Here is a 26596-nt window from a genome sequence, read left to right as displayed (position 1 = left end):
GGAAAGGGATGGCCTGAAGTTGAGAAGAGATTGCGAAGATGAGAGAGAGAGGGCTATAAATCAGAAAATGAGGGAAAAAACCCAAGAGTGCAGCAGTAAAACCCACTGCTCAGCTGCAGTCATCTATCTACACAAGGACGAGGCTATTAGAGAGATGACAGAGCCATGGACTTGGGTGTAACCACTCTCTCCCTCTCTCTCAGTCCCCAGAAGTCTCTTCTGCAATGCTTATTCTTACCAGTAAACACTGTATAGGCTTTATATTGATTTAGGGTATCATTCAATGAGAACAGATGGCACCACAGAAAGCCAGCAAGCCTATTCATTACTGCATTCCCATCAAAATGCATCTGCTTCATCAGAAACGAGATGTCTTTGCTTATCATGTAACATCCATTAATTAGAGCTGAAGCAGCAAATGAGATGACTTGCACCCCCTTTTGTAAGTACGACCTCGGCACGCACGACCGCAAGACCATGGCACATCATCATTTGGATCTCCTCTGACAAGCATGCAAAAATCTGACATGCAGGCCAGCTATGACCACACGGCCCAATTAAGCTTTGAGTTGCCAGAATTAACAGAGCACAAGGACCCTCTGGCCTCGCCCCAAAACATACTGACTGTAATTTTACCGAATATCCAGCAGAAGTGTTAAGATGACGCAAAGCTGACATGCATACATTACTTATGTAAAGACCAGCTGTGATTCGGGCACTTCTGATGCATTTCTGTGGAACGCATCGAATACATAAACCAGCATGCACCGTAATAGCGTTTAATGAGGTCTAAATTGGTCTGTGACATCTTCGAATGAGCTGATCCTATTAGCGACCAATAGCTTTTTAGAAGATGGAATTGGATTTTCTTGCGCAAAACAGGAAACCTTCGGAGAGTTTTCATTTCTTGGAGCTTGTAATATTGACAAGTCTCTGAGGAACGCGGGCTAAGAAGCCTACAGCCAACAATTTATTAAACATATTTGAATTAATGACGATGATTGAATTAATCTTTGAGTAAAGTGCAGTAATTCACTTTCATGAGATGTAGTGAGGGTTTGAGAGCATGTTGATTGGTTTTGGGAGGAAGAGCAGATGTACTGCATTGCTTCGATGCTTGATTGTATGCTGTTGTCAGCTATGCTGTTGGCTAACTGTGGAGATAAAAGAGCGTAAGTGGTGATTAAAAGCTTTAATCCAGACTCAGCAGGCCTGGGCATGAATATGAAAAGCCAATGCTGATATACGTTTTGTAATGCAGCACAAAAATATATACTATTGACTATAATGATCGGCCTGTTTAAACGGTAAAATGACTGTGGTAGGCCTACTGTATGTAATTTAGCATTGCATTATAGCGGGTAATTGACCGAAAGATGCATGAGAGGTAGCTGGAGGTTTCTAAAATATTACATTTTTCTTCTGTAATGTAGTCTTTGCTCAAATATGGCAATTGCTCTAAGCGCTTTCTTTTTCTTTTTCTTTTTTGGTAACAATACACATAACACGTTAAATGTTTCTGCTACCTAAAAGATATTACTGAAATAGATTATTCTTTAAACAGAAAAAAAGTCAGTGAATGGCTGTCTCTGAACACCAATCAAACAGCTTTGATAATCAGAAATGCTCTCTTTCTGTCAGTCATTCATGTTTATGGACAACAGTTTGACTGACACCCTTTCAAAAGTTACTAATATGTGTACTTTAGGTACTATGTACCCTTTATGGGTACACAAGGTACAAAGGGATAGCTTTTAAAAAGGGTATAACGCTCCCAGTGAAATCTTTTGTGTGTTTTCTTCTGAAAGTGTAAGGTAGGTTTTGGACAGAGGTTCATGTGGTTGGGGCAGTGTAAATTTTTGTCTTGAACAATTCAATCTATCCCTTGAGCTCAGTCTATCTAGGATCCCAGAAGATTGTTGTTTGTAATGCCTGCTCAAATAAAAACTAAAAACATAAAACTGAACGTTTGACAATGCAAAGCTAGGAGATTAATTTGCTAGCAGCATGCTATCTGCTGCACAGTTAGCTTGCAAAACTGTATGTTACAAAATACATTACTGTTTGTGATAATTCAGACAACAAATATCATAAAGCTTTTTTGCAGGTCTTCTGATCAGGCACTGAGTAGAGTGTGCATTACTTTTACATTGGCCATGGTTCTGGAAGTATTTTTCCCCATGTGGATTTAAAAAAAATGTCTTTAAGAGTTGTGAGCCATGAACAAAACCAACCAGCTAAAAGGTGATTCCTTACATTGTAAACTGTGATTTGAAGTAAAAAAAAAAATAAATAAAAAAAAGTATTGGTGAAAAGACAAAAGACAGCTGTAATAAGTAAAGAACTACAATCTGAAGCATTGTGAATGACAGTCAAATAAAGGAGAAATATAAAACTGTTGATTTAAATGTTGATTATAGAAACAATATGATATTTTATATTTATTCCAACATATGCATATTATGCAAACGTAATTGTTTAAAGGGATAGTTCACCCAAAAATCTGTGATTAATTACTCACCCTCATGTTGTTCCAAACCCGTAAGACCTTCATTCATCTTCATCTTCAATATCCACAAATTAAGATATTTTTGATTAAATCTGAGAGCTTTCTGACTCTCCATAGACAGCAACGCAACTACCATGATCAAGACCCAGAAATCTAGGAAGGACATGGTAAAGTAGTCCATGTGACATCAGTGGTTCGAGAATACTAATAATAATAAGCTACGAGAATACTACTAATAATAAAGTCATTATTTTTGTTTTCTTTGTGCACAAAAAGTATTCTCGTAGCTTCGTAAAATTAAGATTGAACCCCTGATGTCACATGGACTATTTTGTCGATTTTCTTCGTACCAAGCTTTTCTTCCTGGACCTAGAATGTGGGAGTACCCTTGCTGTCTATGGAGGGTCAGAGAGCTCTTGGATTTCGTCAAAAATATCTTAATTTGTGTTCTGAAGATGAACGAAGGTCTTACGGGTTTGGAACGACATGAGGGTGAGTAACTAATTACAGAATTTTCATTTTTGGGTAGTAGTTGGAGTAGCATTTGAGTGGGTGAGCACTGAAGAGTTCTTTTGCCACATTTACTGATTGGTGTAGAATCATAGGTAATGAAGTTTTCACCAGGAATTTCTCTGTTAAGATAATGTGAAATAATAGTTTGATGGCTTCAGCAAAAGCATACACCGCCGATTAACAAGTCATTTCACTTTAAAGGTTTATACGTTATCATCTAAAATAACCAGACTGTTGCTCTCTCTTTTCGAGCTCTAAACACCTTAAACAGAAGTGATCAATAATGTTATTTGTCCCCAAATCACTTTGGGGTTCTAAACTGACTCAACTCAATGCCCAAATGGAAGTATTCAGGACAACTCAAACCTAAAACTAAAATCGCTTATAGCACTGTTGCAAATCACATCAAATATTACCGATAAAATTTGCATAATCACAAATAACGTTATTGATCAATTCTGTTTAAGGTGTTTGGAGCTGGAAATTGGAAGCATGGCGGCCTTCTGGCATGGTAGGAGGCCACATGGGATGTCACAACACCACTGTGAGTTTTAAAAATGTAATCTTGGTTCGTTTCAGGCGACAGGTCTGCAGAAGCTTTTGACTGCTTTGTTGTAAAGATCAAACGGCAAAGGAACGGTCCTGAGACTGAACCCCAGCATGAAAGAGAGAAGAGCTTCACCTTGCTGTGACACTGTTGAGGTAAGTCTGCCACTGCAGCATATCACATACACACATTTCCTACATTCGGCAGACTCGCCAGCTGTCACCTGGCTCACACAACATGGTCTGTGGAAGATTAATGAAGAAATCTGTCTGGGTCAGAGCAAGCGTGTTTATCAACTCACCAAGATATGAGGGCTAACCGTCAAAGGCTAATTAAACATTATTATTAATCATTACTGCACGTCGGGCTTTGCAGCAGAAATTTTCAACCAAGGCTGCTCTCGACAAGATGAATCAAATCCTTCCCACATCATGCTGAAATTACACAGAAGGCTGCTGGATTGCCGCACACGGCCCCTGTCTGAAGCCTCCAACATTTGACAGCACTACATTTTACCATGACTGCCCAGTAATGAGCTGACATTCTCTGGAAGAAAGGAGATTAGTCTTAACTGCCACCACACACAATGGTTTAAAGATAAAACTTTAAAACTAATATGACTTTTTGCATTTGAGTGGCAACACATTTTAAAATGTGCTCTGGAATGAAAAACATGCCCTGCATTTATTTAATGGTCAGAAATCATTCTAAAATGCTGATTTGATGCTTGTTACCAATAGTATTTGCCTGTTTACTACCACTCGTAGCATGAAATAAACCTGAATCAGAAGTTATTTTGAAAGATACTGGACTGCTTACTGTAACGTATCCACCGCCATGTAATCACTGTTTCAAAGACCGTTCTGAATTAAGAGGTATTGATGATTAATTATCTGTAATGTAAAGTCTTAAGACATTAATGTGTCACTGATTGAAGACTGGTCTGTCACTGGGTTATATTAGCCCAGAACGATCCGGAACAACACTCAACTTGGATATGCTATAGTATAGAAAGAAAAATACACTTTGGTCTTTATTCAGCGAGTGCATTTGCTTTAAAAATTTAAAAATTCATTATATTACATTACATGCTTTCCTTTATTCAAGGGTAGATGTGACACACTCGCCTGAAGCAACACAGGGCACAGTGCATCCTTAACCCTGATGTATAATGATTTCATTTGTATTGTTTCTTTTGGAACAGACTCCAGTGTTAAGCAGGGAAGCTGGACCTGGATCAGTGCTATTAACAGTTCAGTGGTGCTGCAGATAATGATAATGAGGGCAGATCTAATTGCAGTAAGGCTGGTATGCCACCCGCAGATGTCTCACCTACGACTGACCTGCTGTCCGCAGTCATGCTGCGATATGTATCTTTTGCATGCCATAAAAGCTGTAGGAATATGGGTGTCTATTTCCACACTTTTAGTTCTGCAGTGTGACTTGGCCGACAGTGTGTAATGGCACTGTTGATCAGACCTTGTAACAGGGCGGCCTCCAGTGAGTCAGCTTGCCTGTCCTTTCTTATCACCTTTAATCCCGTCTTTTGGAGGAAAAGAAGGAAAAACCAGTGGAGAAAAATCCATACCCATCCAGAAGGACCATCCTCATGGCTTGTGCCTCAGAAGAGCCACAGGGATCGATGGCATTTGTGTAATTGGCTGGCCAAGGGTCTCTGGGACTCCTCACAGTGTAATTTCTGCTCTCTTTTTTCTCTTGGGCAAATTGATCACCATGTCAGAAGATTCACCCAACAGAGTGCAAGAGGTGACAATTTGTTTCTTCAATGTGCTTCATTCCTTCATTCTGCACAGAGGGTGATTTTCGGAGGGTAGTGCTTTTAGAGAATGTGACTCAGAAAACACTATGATTTTAACCAGACTCTGCCTTCTGCAAATTCACATCGATTAGAGCAAGATTGCAGGGCTTTCAGTAAAAATAACATGTTTTAGCCAGAACATGCTTAACAGTAGCATCAAATTGGTTATGATGGTAAAAGTTTATAGATCGCATTTTATCAATCACGAGATGGATTTGCAAGTTGGTTTTGCTGCACTTTTACTGGTGTTTATATAATTTATTTATTTATTTATTTTTGTACATTACCATTCAGAAGTTCAGAAATTAAATTAATACTTTTATTAAGCAAGGATGCATTAAATTGAATAAAAGTGACAGTTAAGACATTTATAATGTTAAAAAGATTTCTATTCCATATAAATGTTGTTCTTTTGAACTTTATTATTCCTCAAAGAGTCCCCAAAAATGTATCATGGTTTCTATAAAAATCGCAGCAACTGTTTTCAACATTCATAATAATAATAAATGTTTCATAATAATAATTATGGTATAATAATTGTAATTACATTAAATGAATAACACATTATATTATAAATTGTAATATGTAATATGTTATAAATGTACATTTATAATAAATGTAGCTTTGACAAGCATAAAAAATATATAAATATATAAAATCTACAAATTAGTATATAGTTATATTGGTTATAAATGTTATATATTTTTTGCTTCCTATTCCTATTTTCCATTTACTTTATCCACTATATTCCACTATATAAATTAAAAGAAGAATTAAAAAAGAGATTTCTAATTTCTAAAATAGATTTTGAGTTTGAGCTGAGGTTTTATGTATAAATGTTTGTTTAGGAATCATACACCACGCCAAAGTGATCCCAAACTAACCAGTAAAATCAGATTGGTTATGCATCTACCAAACAAAATTGCTTTCTGCATTATTAAACCTTCCGTTCGCTCAATCACACTTTTGATGTTGTAATTTGGTAATGATAGCCAAACCCTAGTCAATGTTCATCTGTTGTGCTAAGCAGCATTCATGATAGAGGAGTTCTCCCTGACTCTAGCGCTTATAGCTCTCTGTGCCACCTGCTAGCGGTAAGCATTGGAGATTTATTCAGTGCGATTTGAGTGGGACTCCACATGGAAATGAAGATGGCAAAGAAATCGGGAGGTGAATGGGGGTGAGGCCGCTTTATGTCCGCAGCATTCAATTCAATGCAAATGTTCCTCTCCAGTGCTCGGTGAGAGGGGGCACCTGAGGGCTCTCTCTCTCACTCATTCACTCTATCTGCATCTGTCTCTATTTCTCTCGCAGCGCTCTCTAGAAATGTCAAAGCTGTCACTCAGATGCTTCTCCATCCTCTGATCAGCTATTATGCGAAGGGACATTTGACTACTTTCCATTGGCCATATAGTACAAAACATGCCAAAGGGAAGGTTTATAGAAATGTTAGCTCACAGAGGGGCTTCGTGGAGGAATGATGGGAGAAGGAGATCAGAAGATCGCTGACTTAATAATGTTGCAAAGTGGAGTAATCTGATGGTAATATATTTCCTATCTCACAGCATCTGCCCTGTTTTTCTTGTGTGCGCATATTATGTGCCACATAGTTTAACCAGCATTACTAATATGCACAGTGCTGTAGTATATGTGATTTTTCAAATCTGTTTTCCCATTTGATTACCCTGCTGAATAACTGCTGGCAGAAATGACAGTCGAACAATCTGCTGACCCATTTCTCAGGTTATTGAACCAATTCCACTAGCTCCTAGAAAACTTAAACTTAAAAAAAAATGGTTAAAACTTTAACGTAAAAGTCCATAGCTCATTTTCCGTGCCTACTGCTTCCTCATATATTATGGATGCAGTTCCTGGATTTAAAGAGGACACCAGTTTTAGTTCACCCTCTGTATGCGTGTGTTACAGGCGAAGAAAACCTTGGGCACTGACTCACCGCAAACTCTCACTGACCCGCCAGAAACTCACCGGTTAGTAATACTTATAACAGAAGACATATGGGAATTCTCCATTACATCTGCTTTTAACCATGGCCTTCAGTAAGAATTTTTGATGAGGTCTTAAGTCAGAAATGTAAATGGGAAGCTTTGTATGGCTAAATCTGGCACATTTACATGATGGACTTGAGTGCTTATGTGCATTGTCCATTTAATATCAATTCAATGAATTCTGTCAAAGTTAATAAAAATTTTAATTACTGGATACAAGGTCAAAGACTTCTAAAACCTCAGTGTTGTTAACTATGAAAAATAATAATTGAAATAAAGCTGAAATTAAACAAAAATATAAATGTTAGATGAAAAACATAAACCTGAATGAAAATTAGAAATGTAGAAACTAACTGAAATCAGTTGAAGTACTAAAATTATTTATACCATTTAACAAAGTGCCTCTTTCTTAGAGGACTGGGGTGCTATGAATATGAATAGGAGTGGGAGGGTGTTTAATCTTTAAAACACTTCTGTAAATAAGAGGCAGCAAGAATCACAAGACGATGCTGGTTTAGAACATGATAAAGAGGGAGAGAGAAAAGCGTTGGTTTCGAGACAGGAGTTGCCTTCTCATCATGGTGGCTTATAGAGCTGCGTAAGTGTCAGTGTGTTTGTCCTCCTCCCCGACTGCTGGTAAAGAAAGAAGTAGCAGACCTAAATAGCCATTAGTGTGCTAAGCTTGAGGGAGCTGCTTTTAAATATGCAGTGAGGAAAAGCCTCGCACATTGCTAAGCAGCCTGATTTTGAGACCAAATCTTTCCTGCCTTATGGTCCTACATGAATGGCACGAGTGCACATTTTGTCAGTATGACTAAAAGTTTTATTTTAAACAGACAAATTGGGATACAATTATGCCTCATTTTAATTTTAATGCACTTTTCTGTTGCCATATCATTCTATATCGCAATTGGGCTTGTTTTTTTTATAAATCGCTAATATGTAGGCCTACACCTGAAGTTTTGAGGGTTATTTCCAGAATACATTTGCGTAGCTTGCTAGGAAAAGTTAGAATTGCCGGTACTCCCAAATTAGCACAAGTCAAGCTGCGATTCCAAACAGGACCACAGGGAGACGCCAAAGACCACTAATCGCCTGCCTTTACTACTATACGGATCCATTCAGAATCGCTAAATCTCTGACCACCGCATAATCAGCGTTCATTATAACACTCTTGCTTTTAAGCCAAATTCAGAATCGCTAAATCTCTGACCACTGCATAATCAGCGTTCACGCTTGCTTTTAAGCCAAATACACACTGAAAAGAATAATTTTACTGACATCTGGACGTAAGTCACTATTCTCTCCGCAATCGCTGATGAAATCGGCCGTGTTTTCTCTGCATTAGAGCTGTTTTGAACTTACTGTTTGAATTCGTTACTGGATCCTTGGACTTTCCAGGAGTTTACCGGTTTAAAATGATGTGATCGCAAAAGCCTGCTTCTTTTAATTTTAAGATATTATTTTTGTTAGAAAGTACTGATTCAAATTAGTAATCAATAATTAATTATTCTATTACGCTGCGCGCCTCCCCTGACATGCTCACGTGCCCCACACACTCATTCACGTGATTGGTCGAGATGAGAGGTCATCCAGCCTGGGTAGTGTGATTTATATAGTGTACTTTCTAATCATATATGGGATCATATAATCACCCAGACCCTGACGCTACTCTGAGTACCGGCAACATGTCAGAAGTGCCGGTACGCACAAAAAAGTGCAGGTACTCTAAAGGCTAAAATATAGTACTGCGTACCAGTGTGTACCGGCCCACTTCAAGCACTGGCTAGCCTAGCAGGAATGCTAATGCTAGAAGTACTTGGTTTTTGCTAATTATACATGCAGTCACAGGCTACATTGTTTTTGAGACTTATTTACAGAATACATTTGCATTATCTTACTAGTAAAAGTTACTTCAGTGGCTGTATACGTTAGCCTAGCAGGAATGCTAATGCTAACTCTCTAGAAGTCTTTGGTTAGTATTCAGCTTGTTTTCTCCTTTTTCCAAATGTATGGCACATTTCAATTGACAAACCTGTGAGTATGTATTCCTTTATTTTACTCAACACTTGCCTTTTACACGATAGGCCATTAAAGTGCCCGGCTCCTCAATCCTTTTACATGTCCGGCCATAAAGAGGACAGTAAAATGCTCTGGCCCTGACCCTTCTTATATTTGTCTACACATCAATAAAAGCTGGTTAGATCTTTGCCGACAGCCACATGGTACGAGCATTCAGTAAGATTTGTGGGTCGTGCCCCCTACGAATAAAATGCTAACCAGTATCGCATCAGTTTACATGTAGAGTCTTCTTTCTTTCTTTCTTTCTTTCTTTCTTTCTTCCTTTCTTTAGTCTGACTGTTTTGCATCTTTACTCTAATTGCTGAAAGGTGTTTGGGAAATTATCTTGGCACAATCCCCAAATGACAAATTAGTTTGCATTAGTGTGTGGATCCATCCAGATCCTTCCAATTACTTCCTGTATGTAATCAGACTTATTACAGAACCCTGCTGTGTTTGAGGGGTTTTTCATCATCATCTCAACATTGAAGGAGAAAATAAAGGTTTTGCGAAGTGTGGGAATACGCTGATCCAATTTTGGGCTTTTTATCGGCATTGAGTCTCTGTAAATCAGAGGAAATTTAAGAAGGGAACTGTCTGCTTTTAATAAATGGCCTGGCCATAACTTTTCTTTGGGAAACAAGTGTATTGAAGAATATAATTTAATTTCTCGTTTAAATGGCTCAATGAATCAGATAAGGGTAGCGTGCTCAGAGGCAAAGGATGGCACATTAAATTAAATGGAAGCGGAGGAAGGTGGGAGTGTAAAATATGGGGACGTCAGCATCAGGCATGTCATTTAAATCAATGCACTACCTATCAACACCAGCACGCTTTGCAACCGCAGATGTATCGCAGTATCTCCCTTTATAGGACTGCTCCACTTTCCTCTTGGAGAACTGTAAAATCAACAGTTTTTGATTAAAACTGAAACTCCACAGAATTGGAAAAGTCATCATAAAATTTTAAAAGTACCCTGTGCCTTTGGACATTAATTTATTATTCTATTTGTTAATTTTTTTTAGCTGCCAATAGGCTTGTCATGATACTTTGATTTTGTCTTGCAGTACAAAAACAGCTGAAGTATCACAGTAAGTATTATCGTGGTAACATTCATGTTGTTTGAGTGTGCTGTTTCCTATTCTGTTGTTTAATTCTGTACAGTTTTAAAAATAAGAATAATAATTATTTATTTAATATTGAATTATTATATTATATTATATTCTAATATGCTGATTTGGTGCTTTAGAATCATTTCTTCTTATCATTAATGTTGAAAATGAGAAATGTGAAAACGTTACATTTTCAAAATGACGAATTCTCATCATTTTTTGTAACAATGTAAAATTCGTTACTGTCACTTTTGATCAATTCAATGCATCCTTGCTGAATAAAAAATGGAATTTCTTTTAGGTAAAGGAGAGATGGCCTTAGATCAGTGGCCACTGTGTCATCTTATAAGGCAGACGAGGATATTAAAGCAGGCTGATTCACCTAAATATTTGATGAAAAATGAAATGCAGATGTTTGCTTCTGCGCTCCCTTGTAAAGTCCATATCTGCATTTGTTCAATCATGCACAAACAGAGTTACGTAAGTTTGTTTACACTTTTGGCCCAGAAGCTTAATGGACGTGCGTCTGATGGTCTGTGGGGACGTAAACATGCATTCGGCTAACAAACAAGTGCTACTGCTCTTGCACGTAGAAGTCTCACTGAATGCGCAGCGACCCATCTCTTCCATTTCATCCATGCTCTTTGGCCACAAGGGGATGATGGGTTGTGCGAGCGCACGAGCGTGTGCGTGCGATGATGATGATGGTGGTGATTAAAGACATCCATTCCTTTGGGAGATGCAGGGAGGAGTGCCACTTAGTCTCTCACTGGGTGCAGATGGCCCGTGGCAGGATGGATCATGTCACATGGCGCCAGGCGAAATGGGGGCAAGGTGTCCCCTCCCTGCTCTTCTGCGCTCGCCGTGTGACCTGTCACCAGCCATCGATGTCAGGTGTCGCTACAGGGATCGGACTGCTCATTAGGTTTGCCTCAATTTCCTCCACCTTCCTGCACCGAGAGGAACAACATTCAATTTGTGTCACTCATTAAGCGTTTTATTCCCACTGACACTCCACAGAGGGTCACACTGCACTCCTGCTCGCAATAATGGGAATTACTCATCTTTATAAGAAAGATTTGTATCGTTCTCAGAAAGAAATGCCACCCTCAAAGCGGGGGGGGGGACAGCATGTGCACGAAGGTGAGAGCGTGTGGCCCCAAGTTGTTAACATTCGTTCATTCTGGGAAACCTAAGTATAACTGTCTGCTGTCTAGGGAGGCTTTTAGCACTGTCCACTTGGTTTTCATTCTGGTGTGAAAATTTTTGCGGTGGATAAATTTAGCTGACTGGCTACCTTGGGGCCGTCAATGCAGCTTAAATCCTGTCTCTCGCTGTATTTGTGTGTCTTAAGCATGTTTTCTGGCAAAACCTGTTTTAGAATTAATATTCAGTTACAGTCTGATTGGTTACAGAGAGTTATCGTTTTATATAATAATATCTGGACGCAGGTGGTGGGCTTTTTGTCAATTTATAGACACTATAAGATCAGCTGGTATATGTTAAGATGAGTTTCTTATGTAAATGTCACAACATTTCAGTTATACATTTTACGAAATAAAATTTTTTAGAGTATTTTGCAGTAATTTTCCTGCTAAATGTCACCTACTATGGAGGAATTTATATTAAATACTACAATTATGTTTCTTATCAGGAAATTAAGAGAAGCAATGGTTCACGAGGGGGAAAAAACCTTTCAAATTCTGATATCATAATACGTATGGCAACCTTGAAACGTGACTAACACGGTAATGGAAAACTCAGCATGCCGAAGTGAGACTGGCCATCCAATTTATGGATATCAGTGTGACCATTATGACTTAAATGGCCTTGGCTTGTGGGAATAATTGCATTTCTATGGTTGGGCGAGGGCATGTCTGAATGTGGTAATAAACATGCATGTTTTCCACTTTGGCTCAAAAATAGGAGGGGATGTGAACGTTATGCTTGAGTAAGACAAAATGGAGTCAGATTAGATAATAAAATGGAGTCAGATTTGAGTTAAATCTAAATTGAATAACTCTGCGCGCTGAAAAGACCGAACACGCAAGAAACCTTCATCCACCACTGGATACCTTCCTTGGGCCAAGTGCGTGGACCTTACAACATGGACTAAATTAGCAGCTCTGGATAGTCATGCACATGGCAGCATGCCATGTACGAATATTGTCATTATTATGCGCCCTGCATATTAGGCAGAAAGACGTATGTTTTATTTAGGATCAGTCTATACAAGTAAACTGTTTTATGCTTATACATTTTTTTTAAATGGCTGAATTTTAAAGTGACTACTTACCATGAAGGGATGCAAATATATGCATGTCTGTTCACCAGTGGATGTTAAGAAATATGCTCTCTATGGAGGCCGTCACTGCCTTTTGCTCAACAATTAAAGGATGGCCTGATGGTGTGTGATGGTTTCAGGCCACTTACAGAATGTGTTGCTTGTTGAGTTTAATGTCTTGAAAACTTTGATGATTTGCATACATACAGTATGTCACTAAATCATGTCAAAGTTTATTTATTAATTAGTTTGTTTGTTTGTTTCCAATAAATGCCAGCATTTTTACTAGGGCTTGTAAATATATTTGCATGGCAAGTAGACCACATCATGTCTGACCGAGCCAGCAGAAGACTGACTGAAAAAATCATTGTCTTGAGCTCTGCTTTGCATAAGCCTTGATCTGCTATCATGTTGTCCTCTGTTTATGAGTCACTTCCTTTTAATTTAATATACTGGGGTACCTAATAAATAATTCAGCTGCATACCTTCTGATATTTCACAAATGCCTTGAGCCGTTGGAGTAGACAGCAGCCAGTCTGTCTTACTCTTCCATGTTAGGCCATTCTACAAGGAAAAGTCCATCTGTTCATTTAAGTCCTGGTTTGTTTCTGGAAGCAGCACCTTAATGAATGTTAATGACAAATTGTCCAAACATTTTGAAAGCTGAAGGCCAAAAAAATAAAACCAGGATGCCATATCCACTCAGAGTCCCACTTTTGTCTTTCTTTCCTTTTTTCTTTCTTTTGTTAATGAATTTCCAAGATGATCAGTTGCTCTGACAGTGCAATCTTCTCGCTCAGCCCGTCTGATGCTGTGATTAGTATTAATTGGACTGAGTAAAAAATGCAGCGATGACCGCGGCTAAGCTGCCTGTGAGAGCAATTAATGAGAAAAGATGCCTTAGTATTCATAACCAAGCTCGCTTGAGAAGACAGGAAGAAATTTTGCAGGACAAAGCACACTATTTTTGTATATTTTTTTTCTAACGGCAGGCCCTTTTTAAATTAACTGTTCTATTGCTATAGGCGAGCAAGGATATATTTAAGAATTTAGGGGAAAGTATGCATAATGTGGTTATTGAAGCAAGTTCTTTTGACTTCCTCATTAAGAAAGACACTAATTTCTTTATTTAAAAAAAAAGTTGTATTACTCGTCAGCATGTCTTTTTGGTTTTCTCTGTGTTTCTGAACCACATTGCTAAAGTATGTTCTCACAAACCAAGCCTTCTTTTCTCTTGTTTGTACAGGCAAATTCATTTTTCTGTATGTCCAAATGAGTTCAGATGTAACACTCACAAATGACAGTGTGAATCAGACAACAAGCATTGTGAGTTGAAAACTGAAGTCATAAAAGATTTGATTCAACCAGCAGTGAGAGTAAAAATTTTCTACAAAACAGCTCAAAATCTTTATAGCTTGCTGCAGTAGAGGATAAGATTAAAAACTCATTGTCAAACCAAAGTTTTTCAACCAGAGTGACGTGTCATTGCTATTTTATGGTTTTTCTTATTTTGTGCTTTCTCTAAAATGACATTCATGCCTTTTAAGTCAGTGTAATGGGTGTGTTAACATCACACACACTAAAAAATGGCTTTTCAATTTCCTTAAAAACAATGATTTACAGTTCTAATAAAAAATGTGTATTAAAACCATGCATTATTATTCAAATATATATTGAAACCATCAAATATTTTTCAATATACATACTAAAAGAGCCATATTTAATGACCATAAAATATTTTTTCATTGCAGGTGTCAAAAAAGAAAAAAGAAAACAGTCCGATGAAGAATAGTTTAACTGACCTGAGGTTTTGCTCTTTTCTGGTAAGTCTACAGTGTACGAAAAAAAAAAACGTTGTGTTGAGCTACAAAATGAATTGTTAATGGCCGACTGTTTGATAAATCTCTACGGTTTGTTTTACTGTCAATGTTTGCGTTCATCATCACGCTGCAAGATGGCAGACTGATGTGTTTGCTTATTCACAGATATGCCCTTGAGGCTTGTGAGCAGTGCTCTGTCTTCACCTCCTTCTTCAGACGTATCCGTACCACTCTCTGCACAAAACATATTCATTTCAGACAGCAGTGCGTACTATATGCCTATGCAGATATGATGCACAACATACTTGCTCTTATTTGTCTTTATGTAGTGTTGCCTGTAAGGCCATGAATTCATATGAGCTACACAGAGGAGACATCACATCCCGGTCCTGGCTTTCACTTTGATTCAATTTGATTTCTTAGCTCCTTTAGCTGATTTGTTTGTATATATGCTTACAGAAATGCAGTGCACAGACAGAGCAGTGAGTCTGGGTGCGTGTGCGGTGATGGTCTGTGTTGTGACAGTACAATTTTTTCTTTCTCTTTGAGACAGATGTCTGTGATCTTTCCTACCCTGAGTTCATCTGCCCTCTTCAGCGAGCACAAGAGGTGAAGTCCAGCAGCCCTTTTGACCCTATTACGCATATGCTCACTCACATTTGTGCATATCCGCACATATACACGTGGCTCATTTGCTGTACTCCTGTTTCCCAGCAGTCAGGAGTGAGCCCTTGCCCATGGATAACAGAGCCAAGCCTGCTGTTTAGATAGAGAGAGAATAGGGAAGAGGAATGGAGAAGTGTACGTTAAGATGAATGTCTAGCCTGCTGTGAGATTATGCACAAAAAAAAAGCAACTGGGAATCAACTTGAATGTGGACAGACCTTGTGTGCTTGTCATTATGGTTGGGAATCATACAGAAAAATCTATTCTGATCACTTAATCATTCCATTCATTATTTTTTAGTACTTTCACCTCCCAAAATTTCACCCAAACTAAACTAAACCAAAATATGGAACAACCAGTTAGTACTATAATAATAAATATATAGACTGTAAACTATTGTTTAAAAGGTTTTTTAAATAATTTGGAAAGACGTCTGTTATGCTCACCAAGCCTGCATTTATTTACATTTACATATATATATATATATATATATATATATATATGAATAATTTTTGACATTCAGTAACCATTAACAGAACGAAAATAGTAAAACTCATTCATTTCCGGTATTGTTTCAAAAACTTTTTTCCAGCTCTGAAAAGTTCTTGATTCCCAACCCTGGGAAAAATTCCCACTCTGTCATCATGTACCACATATAAACTTTATATTTCTTTTTTTAGGAGTTTTCCCCCTCAAGAGTCTCCACATCAATTCCATTGCCATTTGTTGCTATAAATTTTTATTAAGGCCAGTTTAACAGGGATTATCTCAAATTGTTCACAGGCCAATCCATGATAATAAAAGGGGATTACAGCAGATAGATGGCAGGGACATTCATGGAATGATGATAAGTTAAACAAGACGTCACACGCACAAGTCTTAATTTGGTTTGAGGCTCTTGCGTGTCATTGTCAGCCATATGGAACGAGAGCCATTTGCATGTGGTAAATAGCACAAGACTGTTTCCTTTGTGGCAGATCAATAAACATAATCGACCCTGCCGTTATAGTCAAATGGGCATGTCTTTGCAACAGCAGATATATCTGCTAAGCAGCACCTAGCCTGTCTCAACTTCTTAATGATAGAAACATCTGCCCTCACTAAAGACTCATCTGTAGGGGGACGGAGGGATGTGCTGCATAAATTTTCTCCCATCACTCACCCTTTCATTCTCTCCCTTCCTTCCACAGTCTCGCCTCTGTATCTCTTTCTCACACTCAGAGGCATCTGTTCTGTCACACCCTTCGCCTCATTAGCGATGCTAACACGAGGAGGATTTAACAGATACTTTCCTGTTTATCACAACAAATGGCCAAGCAAAGTGCACGACACTGACAAGGTACGCGATACAGTACGAGACCAAACGTGATTTCAGCACATCTCCACACAGTAAACAAAACAAGCGTTTCCAAGCAACGACAACTGCGCTAAACACTGAGACAAGAAATAAATATAAATATTTGTTACAAATACGGTTAAAATAGAAATATCAGAAACATTGTGAATATTGTAATGATATAAAACAACTGTTTTTCATTTGAATATATTTTATAATGCAATTTAGCCTCTTCCTGTGATGGCAAAGGTGAATATTGAATTTTTGTGTTAAATGTGATACATTTAATGTTTTTTTTTAATAGGACATTTGAAGAAGAAATCTTCTGGGACATTATAAATGTGAGGAGGATTTAACAGATGTTTATGACAAACCAGCTCACACTTACCTGCAGGATGAAGACATTAAAAGACCTACAAGATCACAAAACTCCTGCTAAAAGACCACACAAGCCTCAAAGCCAGCACAAAGCGGCGGGATAGCGGGCCGAGGAGCTAGAGCGTTGTGTTTGTATTTGCAAGGTAACCCTTAGTAATTGTTTGCAGCTGTACAGTCAGCCCCTAGTGTTTTTATTTTTAGAAAGCAGAGCCGTGGCAGCGTTTCGCCCTTCGGTGGGGGGTTCTTGTCTTATGCTCAACGTGAAGTGGTTGTTGACAGTGTTCTGTAGGTCTGGACTTCTGCCGCTGTCACCTTTGAAAAACATTGGAATGGACTCTTCAAAAGGCAATTATGAGCAGACAGCAGTGGTCAAGTGTGTTATTCTATAGGTGGAATCAGTAGGGAACATGTCAAGTAGGAGTGTTTGTGATTACAGTTTGTTCTCGAAGAGTAACTGAACATATTTTCTTTAGAATCATATCTTTTGTATGATATGATCATATGTGTATAGATAGAAAAATAGATGAATAAATGGATTGATAGCTTCTTTGTGTTAAATATATTCATTAATTTATCATTAATTGGCCAGTCAGTAACTCAAGAAGGAACCACTCCAACCGATTCAATAAACCAGCTTAATTCAAATCAGTTACTCATGAGTTTGAGACTAATTGAATGAATCATAGCTCATGTGAGTCATTGGTATTTTAATAGGCAACTCTACTTTTTTTCTTGCTACTTGTACATTACTGTATTTAGCTTTAGAGTCATTGTTTGAATCCACTTTGGATCCATTTTTTTTTTCTTTTCTCATGGAGACGGAGAGTATGAGCTGAGCTCAAATAAATTGCATCTCATTTAGATTGCCTTTGGATCTATATGAGATGTGAAGCACGATAAAGGTTGATTTAGAACAATAGCTGTGAGCATTATGAAATCAAGACATCTGAGGATTCAAAGTGGATGTGAGTTTAACAAATTAGTTTTCAGAACAAGCAAAAGAACATAATTTACTATCTACTGCATATAGAGCACATTGGGACTGTCAGTCTAGCTAAATCATTAATTAGGAGCAATTCAAGGGTCATGGTATTTTTCACTGAATTAAATTTAAAAAGCCATGCATCAGAATTTATTGTTGTAGGTAAACATACTCTATTGGGTTGGGTTAAGTTTGCCTCGTAAAAAGGACATCTTGAGTAGTTAGGGACTATATAAGCCACTAAATGATGAGGAACTGTAAAGATAATAATGTTTACAGTGATGCGCTGTCAGAGACCGTAGAGCTCCCTCATGCAAGAAAAAGTGTATATTTGCATTCAGTAATCATGTCCATACACAGCACTGAGGGCTAATCAACATTGCGATAAACAAACTATGCAATTATCTTTCCAGTCTAGTTGTCAGGACAAGTCATGTGTTTACTTTCTTGGTATGACTTATTAAGAATTTATTCATTGATGTCTGGGTGCATTTTTTATGAGCTGTCAGAATATTTTTCATCGCAAATTGGATTGTGATTCACTGTCATCAACATCCCATGTACAAAACTCATTTAGGGCTATTTTATTCATTTATTTATTTGTTTATTTTTGGGGTCATGGGGAAATGTGTATCTTTAGGGGACGAAAATATTAGTCTATAATATAATAATAAATAAATAAAAAACTTTGTTATTTTAGTCAACGTTAGCTTTTGTTAATGCACTTTCCTGGTCTCAGTTTGCACAATTCATTGGACGTTTTTTTCCTAATTATATAATCTTTTAAAGCATGTAGCAAACTTGCCTCTGAAATTGAAACTACTTTCCTTTCTGGCTGACGTCACTAAGTCCCTCAGTACTTTTATTTTTCAAACCCCCCTTTCCAACTTTTTTTTGGCTCCATTTCTCTTTTGCAGAGTAAAACCGGTTGCGATCTGCTTTTCACCTTAGCTTTAAAAACGTGTGCGTTTTTTTTAGCGGTCCCTCTAATAATACACGCGCACGCTTCCTCCCTACACATGAAGAGGCAGAGAAGGATTAGCACTGTTAGCTGACACTCCTCAGAGGAAAGAGTGTGGAGGAGGACAACAACAATAGGCTTGCTGTGGAGAAGCAGAGCGCGCACGCTAGCTTCGGCAAATTCAACTGCGACAGCGGCACGACCACGGATAGCAACAGCAGGGAGGAGGAAGAGGAGGAGAGAGGAAGAGAGGGAGGGAGAGTTTCTGGATGCTGATCACTTCAATGAAATGACAGATGCGTGCCCCCACATTCACACAAACGCGCACGCACACTGCGTTATCCTTATTTTCGCAAAGCTCTGGCTCAGTGCTACTCTATCCCGATGTGCTCTGCATGCTGACCATAACTGCCATGCAGCGTGGAAAAGTCTCGACCTGTCAGTGCAACGCACAACTTGAGCCGCGTTTCAAACTATCGACACCAGATCTTGTGACACAACACCACACGATTAATTCTTAAATATCGAAGAATTACCTGCTTATGTTGATTCCTGACAGGTTGTTCTCTGCTGGAATAATTTTCTGCCCTTTCTTGTGTCAACACCACTAGAAAAGCATCTGCAGTGCGCGTTCAAATGCAACGCGTAAAAATTTCGGTCTTGAGAGAAAATGATAAACTTCCCTACCGTTAATAGATGGGCCATTTCAGTGTACGTCTCGGTCTCTTCTTCCTCTTTTTCTTCTTTCCTTTTTGTTGTCACGTTTTTTCTCGTTTTCCTTCTTGATGTTAGTCAATCAACCTGTATCCTCTCTTAGATTGTGTATTAGCGCACCACCCAGGGTCTCATACAGACGCTTTGTACGCACCTGCCTTAAACTCAGCTCTATTTCTGACACTGTGTAGGCGATCTACAGAGGACGGATCTGTGTGTTCTCCGATCTCTCTCTCTCTCTCTCTCTCTCTCTCTCTCGTCTGTGTGTGGCTGTTGCTGTCAGTGGCTTGCGTACTTGAGCAAGAGACGAAGTGGAGGCAGGCAGATCTCTCTCTCTCTCTCTCTCTCTCGCTCTCTGCCCTTACCGTAGCCCCACCTCCTCCTTTTAGAAGTCTCCCATTCTTGCCCCCAACCCCTTTGCAGACTGCTCTATTTTTCCTTCTCTCCTTAATTTCTTTCTCACAGTCAGAACAGTATGTGAAACCTGTTATTTCCTTGTCACTTGCCCCTTGATTTTGTTTGGTTAATGGAATGCTTTCACAGGCCTTGCAGACATATCCAGTCACAGTTCCTGTTTCCCGTGGACAAGGGATAACATTTAATGGCCAGATTGGATTGAGCACCACTGGGTTAGAGCTTTTAAAAAAATCACTAACCTGGGAGCAAAATTGGTGTTTCTGTACAATCTCATTTGTGTGTTTTCATACGATTTGCTCATGCCTCACTGAAGGTTGGGGTTAAGTTTTATCTCTGCCCGTCAGTCAGTCAGTCAAAATTTAAGGTCAAAATGACCTCTTTTAGTTAAAAATAGTGTATAAATTGGAATTATTAAATGCATTATCAATTAAATTCTGAACAACTCATCCTAGATCAGTGTTTCCCAACCGGGGTGCCGTGTAAAAAATCCTTTTTTAATATTTTTAAATTGCTAAAATGTTCAAAAAAGCATCTATTATATAATATCCATTTCTGATGTCGCCAATAATTAGAGATGCACCGAAATTTAGGCTGCCGAAAATTAGTTCACCGCTCAGGTTTCACTTTCACGTGGTGTGACGCTCTGTGTATTATCCGCTCTATGCGTGTGCGCTCCGCTCAGTCGCTCCACTCGTATACCGTTCATGCTCATTGGAACAGCAAAGTCCACTCAAACATTGAGCCGACAGGAAACATCGATGTAGTACAGTATTGTTTCTGTCTGCAATAGCCCTACTGTGTTGTAACATGGTGTGGTATATGGGCAACTCTGGTAAGGCTGCCCTCTCGTTCATTGATCTGCTAACCGCTATGTTATGCTCGCGTGTTCTGATAATAATAGCTTTCTAGGACTAAACATTATTTGGATAATTGGTAAAAAAAAAAAAAATCTCTTAGTAGCCCTACTGTGTGTTAGACCTACCTGAAAAACTAAAAAGCAATTTATTTCATTTGTAGGCCTATCGTGATTTTTTTTTATTTGTGCTATCATTATTAATTTCTTTATTTGTTCTTATTTTATTACTGACTGCTTGCTTGTCATTTTTTATTCAATTCAAAGTTTGAAATCAAGCTATCTCGTGCTACTGCAACAAAATTACCCAGCTGTAAAATCAAAACTTTGTTTAACTAGCTATCTCACAATGTTTACATATGAATAAGATCCTACGATTGCCACCATTGATGGACAAATTTTTTTAATAATATAAAAAATATCTGTATGACATTATATTCTGCAGTTCTTCCCTGTTGTACCGAATATCTATACTTTTCAAATTATCATATCGAAGTTAGAAATTCAAATATTGTGACTATTTTGTATGGGTGCCACAAGTTTGTTAACATTTCCAAAGGGTGCCGCGACTAAAAAAAGGTTGGGAAACACTGTCCTAGATGACTAACAAGCCTGTTCTGACTTAAGGTCATTGCACACGGAGTCCGAAATTTTCATATGCGTTTTTTATTTTTTTCCGGATTCGTCATCCTTTCCTATCAAAATGCTTGCTACGGATGCGAAAACGCAGAAAATCGAACCTGATCCTATTTTTTTTATGACAGACGAAAGTTTCGGAGTGTGTAAACGTGATTGACACAACGTGAGGTCGTATTTATTTTTTAACGTGCGAAAATTTCAGACGAGAATTTCGGACTCAGTGTGCAAAGACTTTTAATTGTGCTATATCTTTTTTAATGATCAAATTTAGCCTATGTTTTTTCCAGTGCAGAATTTCATAAATCACAAAAAAAATCCTGTAGACCTCCATAAAACATTTCAGATTTTTTTTTTCTTTTAGGTAAGACTTTGTCAAGCCAACATTCGAAGCAAGTCTTAATGAATTTTCCTTTTCAAAATACTGTTATATCAGTATAAAGGCGTGCCGACCAACTGTATGATTAAGTTTCAAATCCAGGCACTGCGTTAGTCTATATGAGCCATACATAGTCAATGCTAAACAATATTTTCACCAGGCATGCTGTATTAAATTTCAATGAGAGAGCGAGAGCGGAGCCTTTCTCAATTTAGAAGCATTTCACAAGTTTTCTTGTGATAATGAATTTTTTATTCCCATCTCTGGCATGATGAATGGATGTGTCTATGGCATGTCTACAGGAATATCCATTATGCGGTGCCGTGACACGACGCTTGGATCGGCGCTGTAGAAAATGCTCACACGACCAGCTTTGACATCAATTAAACAGCCTTACAGCTCAGGGGCATGTGGAGCAGCCAAATGCTCATCTCCGCGAGGACACATCACCCTGGAGGGCCGGATCAGAGCGCGGGAGGGATCACAGTTCACTAAGTCCCTTTCTGTGGCCAAAATGGCACAATGATTTGTCCTGTGCCAGTTTGAGTGTGAGTGTTTGATCGATAACCCATGCCTTGCCATCATTATTCTGATGTCTATTTAAATGGATGAGAGGAGGCAGGCAAAGAAAAGAGAACGGGGTGGTGGAGGGTGTAATATGAAGCGTGAGTCTGAAGACTGAAGAGCGTGGAAATTGAATGGCAGTGGATCCAGGGCCAAGCTCTTGAAGTGGCAGAGTTTTATCCCAGGGCTCTCCTATAACCATATGTCTGCTTGTTGCTTGCGCAGATGCTGCTCAAACCAGTTATTATTTGACAAGTGCTACTGGCCAAAATTGACCGGCCTGGCCTTTTTGCTATTACATTTTAGGAGTGGTCAAACGGCTGATCATGACTCTGTACAGGAGAAAATGATTTCTGGGGGCCAATGAGGCTAAGCTGCTGTCTGCGATCCTCGCGGCTCCCATTTTCCATTGCTATCATCTCGAGCATGTAATTTCAAAACTTGTAACAACACAGTGGGCTCAGTAATCAAAGCTCTTACGGACGTAACACGAACAGCAGATGAGGTTCCGATCTGTGCCAATTTCAGGGCTTGGATATATATCACATAAAAACAATCAACAGAGCGTCGTATATGACTGGCTGAGACAACAATGACAGGACAGAAAGCCATGGCAGACATTAAATGTGAGAGATATGGTGCCCTAAGGAAGCAAAGCAGGCTATTTTTTCAGACAGACAATTAAAAAGTGGGACTGAGCACGTCTTTAAAATGCTGTTTTTCTTAATAGTCAAGTTGACCTTTGCTTTGCATGGGCACATTTCAAAATAGCTGACATGACAGAGAAGAGAACATGGGTCATTTACACAAGCACAACAATGGCTAACAGTCTCCGTAAGCTATGGGAGGATGGGCCTTTTTATGCAGAAGTGAACATTTTGAAAATATGCAATGCTTTTTTACATATGGACTGATCATAATGATTTTTTTTCCTGCTGTAAACAAAGTGGTGTAGAAAATTTTTCCTATAAAACATTCTCCAATAATTTTGGCTTTATTTACAACTTGAATTGTTTGTTTATTTATTTATTTTTACAGTGCATACATTCATGAACTACATCATTCCAAACTTTCGGGTTCAGTTTTATTTCACATGATCAATTATTTGTAGACTGTTGCAAATGGTTAGCTGCATACAAAAAGAAAAAAAAAGTTAATTATTAAGCACTGAGAAAAATAAGAGAGTTAAAAAGAAAACAATTTTTGAAGAAAAGTTGAGTGATGGGAACAATATCAAATGTGTATATTTGTTTGTGGCTAAACATTTCCCTCATTCTTCTCTGCCTTTACAGGCATGACACCATAGTGAAAGTGTCTGGATTCGAATCTGTTCCCTCTGTTGACATTTGATGTTAAATTTTCTTCTGGGTTGGAAGGACAAGTGTGGCAGAGACAGAACTCATACATCAGAGACTCGGGTGGCTGGAGAGCCCGCAACTTCTGCATGATGGATAAAGCTGCTTTTTCTCCAATCATCCTCCTTGACTGAGTGCTGGGTTGAGTGATGTTGGGTTGGGGTATCGGTTTGGTTCTGTGACTAAGATAAAAGAGCCATCTCATCTGACTCATGGCCCAGTTCAGATTGCTTTTCCTTCTCTCACTGAAGATGCATCCTAGGTTATGGCTGCTGATGCTGATCGTACTGTGAGGAAGATGCTCTCGGTTTCTTAAAAAAGATTTTCAGCCGAATACCGCAACCTTCTTGCTACATTGCAAAGATGATATTTTGATCCTGGCAAAGCTGAATCAATATACTTGTTAAAGACTTGTTATTGTGTATAAACATTCACCGATTTCTGCAACTGAAAGTCATTCACACTCTTTTCACACTTCAGATTTTGGGATGTTTCTCTCTGTCTTTAAAAATTCTAAATTATCCGACACAGAAAGTAGAATTATTTGAGGTAATTGGGTGGTTTTGGTTTGGCTTTCGGAACTTTTTTCATATGTAAGTGATATTGTGGAAAAATATTCCAATTACAATTTAAAATAACTGTTTATATATATTTCTCTTTAGGATTTTTGATGAATAGAAAGTGCAAAAGAACAACATTTGAATACCAGTGTTTTGTAACACTAATGTATTTAATGTGATCTTTGATAGTTTCGTGTGTCATTGTTGAATCAAAAAAGTATTAATTAAAAAAATGAATGAATGAATGAATGAATAAAAATCTTACTGACCTCAGACTTTTAAATGGGGTGTATACATACTCTTTTTCTAGGCAGTAAATGTTCAGTAGCTGTTTTGTAGTCCAGTTCGTAATGTATATGCTTTCATATAAACCAATTAAAAAAAAATAAAACAACCTTGAGAAATATAAGTTACAACAAGCTCCTCTACCCCAGAATGCTCTATTTGTCCGATTTGGCCCACAGCTCTACTGATCTTGCCACCGTCTCATACACTGTCGTTTTGCAGGGCTCATCTGCTGCCCCAAGGCATGTCAGCAGGCCATGCACTCTTTCACAGACAGCACTTTAGTATCCTTCCAAAAGTAGCCTCGATCATGTATTGCATGCAAAATTACATGCATTCTGTAAGCCCTAACAAGTGAAACTATCAAAGTAAAACCACATTTATGGCCAGCTAATGTTGATGATAAAAAAAAAATGGCTCAAATGTTTTGTCGATATGATGATATTGTACTGTTAACATTTTTCTGACAAGGTTTTTTTTTTTTTGCATACCTGGTCAGAATATGCACACGGTGCAGTTACCATATGTATCATAGCATTTTTAGTCAGTTCAGGATTTCACACATACTCATGCTGTGCTACAGTAGCTCAAGGGTTAGATTTTGTCAGCCGTTTGTGAAAATGTGATACTAATTTGCTCCTGTGAATAGGTGTTATCTAGCCTCACCTACAATAAGTATTACACAAAAAAAGGTTGAGAGTGATCTGTAAATAGCCTATAGGCATATTACAGGTGTGATTGTGTAATAATCAACAGAAATATCATAATTCATCAAAATATTCCTTGAATGTTCTTAAAATAGGCCATGTTTAATACACATCAAATGCATAGACCTTTATATACATAGCAGATGTGGATTAAACATGACAGAACCTGCCTGTTGCATATGTATAATTATCATTTAAACGAATCGGTAACTGAAGGACATTCATTGAGACTTGTCTCCACCTACTGGTGGTTTTAGTAGCCTATTTATTTTTATTATATTTATTTTTTAATAATTTCTTATTTTAATATTAATTAAAAAACATTAATACTATTAATCATTATTATTATTATCATTATTAAGCATTGTTGAAATTGAAATATTTCTTTCTAAAGACTTTTTTTTTTTGGTAGCTCATTGCTTTTCTCATCTAACACAATAATGACTTTAAATTATCTTTTGGGAGGTAATTTCTCAGCCAAAATTGATGTGCGATTAATTTGCAATCAGATTGATTAATTAATTGGCACAGATTTAATCTCTTGACAGCCCTAATAATTATTGCATCTGACAACACAGTTTATTTGTTGATGCTGTCTGTAAATGTATTTTTAGAGTGTGGTTTGCTTCACTTATGACTTTTCAGACTGTTCTTCCTCGCTTCCTTGCGTGGGCACACTTTGTTTTTTTAGTCTGAATTTACAATTATTGTTTCTTTCTCTAAATTAGAAGAGCACATCAGTGTTTCATCACTTTCTCATTGTATTGCCGATCTTTTTGAAATGTGGTGATGTGAATAAGATGGATGGCATTTGCTTTGTGTGAATATGCTATTTTGTTTTATGCTAAATGTTTGTGCCATGCTAAATTTGTTCAGGACAGTGCAAGATTCTGTAGTGTGTTGTTATACACAGAACGTACTGTATGTTTGCACAAAAGAAGAACAAAGGCTGCCTTATGCGCATTTCCTGAATCCCATATGCACAAAATGTGATTGTCTCTACATCCATATCAGTAAATTGAGAGTCATTATCCATAAATTATTTACATGTTTACAATCGCTTGAGTGCTGCAATGAGGTCGATCTATACAGCAGACTCGGAGAGAACAGACACAAGGGTAGATTTTGCCTC

The 26596-nt window shown here is 38.1% G+C and overlaps 1 protein-coding gene across 1 annotated transcript in view; it reads right to left on the bottom strand.

Annotated features, from left to right (window-relative positions):
* The window catches only part of LOC107727852 (leucine-rich repeat neuronal protein 2-like), a 45705-nt gene extending 25680 nt beyond the window's left edge, over positions 1-20025 (bottom strand). The window contains exon 1 of the mRNA XM_016537871.1: positions 19682-20025. The gene's annotated coding sequence lies outside the window, so the exon portion shown is untranslated. The remainder of the gene's footprint in view (positions 1-19681) is intronic.
* Between the last annotated feature and the right edge of the window lie 6571 nt (positions 20026-26596).

Source organism: Sinocyclocheilus rhinocerous, unplaced genomic scaffold, assembly GCF_001515625.1.
Source record: "Sinocyclocheilus rhinocerous isolate Xijiao unplaced genomic scaffold, SAMN03320098_v1.1 scaffold576, whole genome shotgun sequence".
Classification (NCBI taxonomy): Eukaryota; Metazoa; Chordata; class Actinopteri; order Cypriniformes; family Cyprinidae; genus Sinocyclocheilus; species Sinocyclocheilus rhinocerous.
The sequence above is the reverse complement of the archived record's forward strand: the minus strand, read 5'-3'. Positions and strand labels throughout refer to the sequence as shown.